Source organism: Lepeophtheirus salmonis, unplaced genomic scaffold, assembly GCF_016086655.4.
Source record: "Lepeophtheirus salmonis unplaced genomic scaffold, UVic_Lsal_1.4 unplaced_contig_18406_pilon, whole genome shotgun sequence".
Lineage (NCBI taxonomy): Eukaryota > Metazoa > Arthropoda > Copepoda > Siphonostomatoida > Caligidae > Lepeophtheirus > Lepeophtheirus salmonis.
The window spans coordinates 1-5641 of NW_027292855.1; the positions used below are offsets into that span (position 1 = coordinate 1).

General features: G+C 27.2%; 1 non-coding gene across 1 annotated transcript; it reads left to right on the forward strand.

Moving 5' to 3' along the window:
• The first annotated feature begins 1061 nt into the window (after positions 1-1061).
• Positions 1062-1143, forward strand: TRNAS-UGA (transfer RNA serine (anticodon UGA)). Its single transcript has one exon. It is a non-coding gene; the product is annotated as a tRNA-Ser (tRNA).
• The last annotated feature ends 4498 nt before the right edge of the window (positions 1144-5641 follow it).

A 5641-nucleotide genomic window follows, 5' to 3' on the forward strand; every position in this document is an offset into this window, starting at 1 on the left:
TTTCATCAAGATGAGGACCCTCACATGGTAGTAAAGTTATTCAAACTTAGTTTCATAGTTTTAGCTATAAATAAAGATGGGATTTGTGAAAAGAAAAAAACTAGGTATAGAGGTTAAAAAAGGAAAAAATGGTTTAACCATTCTTGTATTTTGTTCATTTTTGTTCTGTTTTTTTTTTTTTTTTTTTTTTTTTTCATCAAGACTTAGGTCATCAACTCTTCTTCGTGCGGGTGACACTCTAACAGAGGCGGACAGGCTGATGGGAACCTACGAGAAGTGGGGTGCCATGGACCCAAACTTCGTTTGCTATACTTGCAAATCTTTTCACAAGGGTGAGTATTCGGATAAATTATTCAGCAGAGGAAAAAAAAAAAAAATAATAATAACATTTGAAATTTTTTTCAAAAACAAAAAATTATTATTTTTGTGAATAGCTATAAATTTTCGAAATTTTTTCCAAAAAATTTAATTTTCAGTGAATAACTATGGACTTTTGAAGTTTTTATTCCAAAATAATTAATATTTGATTTTTTTTTCAAGAATTAAACTTTTTGATTTTTAAAACTTTTTTCACGGACAATTCTACGGGATGATGATGACGATATTTCATCACCCATTTTGGACATCGATCTTTTTGAATTCCCATTAATCTTTTGTCTTCGTGAAGTCCTTTGGCGACCGGATATAGGGTTATCATAGGTCTTGCAAAGTTTCCTAATTGTATATTTAATAAAATTTAAGCTTAAGTTGTTATATGATTTTTGGGAAAGAAAATGGAATACTGTTAAAAAGAAATTAAGATTATGTTTATAATTAAAATAGTATTAGTACTGGAAAAATATAATAACTAGATTAAAATTCTATATAATAATTTTAAATAAAGAGAATTTAATAAGTAATAATAAAATGTGTCAATTTAATAGCAGAGTGTGAAGAAGAATCACATGTGGTGCAAATCCTTCTTATATTTATATGTATAAAGCAATGGATGTAAAATTAATTTCAGATAGATTTTAAGTATCAACAATACTTTAAAGTTTAAAAAATAATTAATTGTCAAAGCAGTTGTGGCCGAGTGGTTAAGGCGTTAGACTTGAAATCTAATGGGGTCTCCCCGCGCAGGTTCGAACCCTGCCGACTGCGGAATTATTTCTTTTTTTCTACTCATAATTTTAATATATATATTTTACATTTGAGATGACTTTGTACAAAATGGAAGTTACAATAAAACTACCCCCAAAAAAAAAAAAAAAAAAAAAATTGCTGTGAAGTACGAAACGTATTTTATATTTATCCAAATTAAGGATAAATTAAAATTCATCTGAATACAACATATTTTTTTTATTGGCTTTATTTATTTAGAGAAGTTACATACAAAAAAATATAATTAATTAAACATTGTAGCTTAAAATTAATTCCCTAAACCAAAATTAAACATTCTGAAAAGTTGCTGTATATGATGTTAGATAACAATCAATTTTTAACATAAAGTTCCTTCTATAAAATTCGAGAGTAAATAAATAAACAAAACCAAGCCAGAAAATAGCTAATAATGTCATAATAAAGAATGAGTAAAAGTCAGATAATATTTAAATAATCGAATAAAACAATAATTATTCTGTAGATTCGGAATAGCTTTTTAATTTCTTATATGGTGTGAAATCTAAGATCTCGGTGCAGGTGCCTCATGGACTTTAGGGGAATGGCCTGGGATATTTTCTTTAACTCATCCGTGTCCATTTTGGTATTTTTAACAGAGTCATTCTTTCTCTCCGACGTTTTGATTTGCTGATGGCGTAGATGGGGGTCCTAAAGACGTCCATCTATGCGGAGTGTGAGAATGGAAATTTGTCAATCACGCTCAAGTGGTATTTTCTAAGCATATACGTAAGCTAGAAAATACCAGGTTTTTTTTCTACTTAATTGCTTATGCTTTAGTATATTTCAATGACTCAACCTTCATTAGTTATTGAATTAGTAAGTAATTTCAATGGACCACCCGGTATATATTTAAAAAAATAAAGAGTTTCCTATATTTATAAAGATGTAGTAACCCGCCTTATGTAGTCTTTGGAAAAACAAAAACAATTGAAACACAAACATATATATTCAACTTAGGTTATTTTTAAAGAATCCAAAATATTTTGGTGAAATTGTGTCCTAAAGAATTTGTTAGTGAAAATAAAGATGATATTTTTTTGTCTAGGGTTAAAAATAAATATGACTTTTAACCAAACTCTTTCATTGTCAATTAAATGTTATTCAAAAGGCAGACATATAATGCAATTAGCAGATTAATATTGTAAATAAAGCCTTTTAATGATGAAATTAAATTAAGCAAACGCTTTTTCGAAAAAAGTCGTCTTGAAGACAAAATTTTAATGATTTCAAACAACTTCAAGAGTTTCATAGTTTAAACTATCAATAAAAATGGGATTTGTGAAAAGAAAAAACAAGGTATAGAGGTTAAAAAAAGAAAAATGGTTGAACAGTTCTTGTTTTTTGTTCATTTTTGAATAAGTCGGAGGGGTGTTAACGTCTCCCTCTAAAGAAATAATTTTGCCTCTCTTTGGTCTAAATTGATTTAAAAATGCATAATCAAAATAGTATATATGATTTTAAATATAACTACAATATTTATAAGTAATTTATTTTCTCCCCCCAGAATCATATATCAGGCAGCTGATATTTACAATGACCTTAATTCAGTAATGCCATATGTCTCACTCCCTCATTTTTCTCACGCTCAAACAAAAAATTATATTATATTTTTTACTAACGGTTACAACAACATGGAAATAAAATACATATGAAAAGATTCGTGGGTTTTTTTCTACATTTATTTGGCCCATAACAACCATACAAGAAATTGCAACAGACAATGCATACAAGTTCATTTGACTTTTGCCGTCATAAGTACCTCAATGTTTGAGTCCAATTTTGTTATGGGGAAGGACAAATCAAATTCAAGGTGAACTTGTTGTTTTTTTCAAATTGGTTTTGATCTCAACCAGTGTTCTAACTTCGTTATTAAAAGAGTCTGTAGATTCCTGTGATTTGAAATTTGGAAAAATTGGGGAAATTTGGAAGCAGTGGTTCATCTGCCCAACCAGGTCATTCCTCCCTTGACAACTCTGCCATTCTTTACCTCTAGGGAATCTGATTTAAAGGGTGTAAGTTAATGGGGCAACTACCTATTCAATTATTAACAGAAAAGAAGATGGAGCACACTACACAATTGTTTTTTAATTTTTAAAAGGTAATTGTTTTTTTTTGTTTTTGTTTTCATTTCCATCCCATATATATCAAATTTTGTGTTTCTGGTAATGTATAGGTGAAAATTAGATTTTAATGAAATTACTGCTACATAACTAAAATAAGGCTACATAGGAATGAGAACATGGAATTACGAATAAATAATTTAAATAATATAAACATTTATATTCACCTGGGAGGATTATAGAATCAATACATTTTCCTCTCAATATGAATGTTACTTTAGAGAAATCTTTCCTCTCTGGAGTATTTGGGATTTGTTTTTAGCATGTATAGTAAAAGCGCTTTAAATTTTAAACCTTTTTCCATTTTCGATAACCGCTAGTGAGGGAAAAGTTGTCATTTTGTATTAAATTACCTATACTAAAATTTCATTGTCTTACGAGGTCATCTATAGGTCGCACATCTCGATCAAATTACGAAATTAGGCAAAAACTCTTGAGTTAGTTAATATAGATAGTAAAACGACAATTTTTTGTTAGTTACATTAAATAGTTTTGATATACATTTTTAACTTATAAAAACGTTTAGACTGATTATTATTGATTTTGAAATTGAATTATTGTCAGAATAATTTCCTTAATAAAAAAAATTAATATTTTGATCATAGGCTAAATAAAATTATATTAAAATTTAAAATTGGATTAAAATATTATTATACTTCATAAAATAATCGGTTCCATAATACGTTATTAACCTATTGACATCTCTAAATTCATATAGTTATGATTATAAAAATAATTATTATTATTTCTAAAAATATAAATATTTGAAGCATCCTCTTTGTTTTTAACAATCATAACTGTTTGAATGTTTTGGTGAACTATTTCTTCTTTTTTTTTTTGACAACGTAAACATATTCTTCACATTATCATTCAATGATACTTATGTTATGTCTTAAGTTATTACATGTATATGGGTATGTTACAAACATCACCATCAAATTATCATTCTTATTTTTAGAATTTTTTCTTGTTTTTCCAAAAAAATTAAGTATATGCATTTTTCTATCGTAAATTACTCTGCCAAATTTAATAAGTATTTTCTTTACAGCCAATTATTTATAATGATCCAAGCAACAACCCTGTTTATATAATTTTTGTTTTCAAAATCTCTAACACATTCTAAATCAACTTTTTAAAATTCATTATTTTAAATTTAATTATTGTCAACTTCAGATATCTCTAGTAAAATTCGGATATAATCCAGCATACTTTCGGCTTTTTTCTATCAACTAACAAAAATTTATATTAAAAAAATTAGTGAAGCTAGACATTATTGCACTTGCAAAATGAAGTCTTGTAATCAGAAATTTATTAGGCTACAAAAGATCGAAAACAAATACATTTTTATCTTCCCTACAAACCTGTGTAAATTTTTTTTAGTTTAAATAGTTGTAATACATTCAAAATTACATTTTTAAGATTTTTATTTGACATTATAGGGACTATAGGAAAAATATGATTTTAATTACATATTCAGTTTGATGGCCCCAAGATATAGAAAGTACATTTTTCTATGGCTACCAAAAATTGTTTTGTCATCTGCAACTTTTTTTAAGAGATATTTCATTTTATAAAGCTCTCTATTACATTCAAAGTTAAAAATGCATTTCTAAATTTGGGTTTTAAAAAAGATTAATTTTCGTCAAGATCCAGACATTTCCAGTCTACTACGGCCAGAATTTGGTAAAATGTGAAAAAGATGTTTGGACGTCATCTATAAAAATATTAGTATCAAAAGTTTGATCTCATACTATAAGTACGTGTGTGTTCGTATGTTATATTTTTTAAATTATAACTTAAAAATTAATATTACTAACTGTATCTTAATATTTACATTAAATTTAATAATATATTTATTGTTTTATAAGCTCTTAATTTAATGAGAGGTTGGGTAAGAATATAAATGTTTTAATAAACATAAAGATCTACCTATATAAACATAAAATTAAAAAAGAAGAAGAAGTGACGTCATTTTTTGAGGGTCTATTATAAGGAAAATTCAATTTTTGGTGTAATATCTTGTGACTATCCAACTATATATATCCATTATTTGGTGTTAACAAAATTTTACACTCAATTTATATCGTAGACACCTATTAAAAGTACTTGATTAGTTATTTTTGATATTTTGTAACGTAACTGCAATATATGTTTCGCTAGACCTCTAAATATACTTTTGTAGACCACATAAAACAAACTTAGTTCATATCTTGCATCATAAAGGATCCCCTGCACTTCGGATACCTCAATCTTGCCATGATGTAGGAGTGACTATGGTTTTGGTCGTATTCACTTCCTATTAAACTCTATTAACAGAGTAACTTTTTGACAATCATAAAATAGATGGGAGGAAGTCTCGG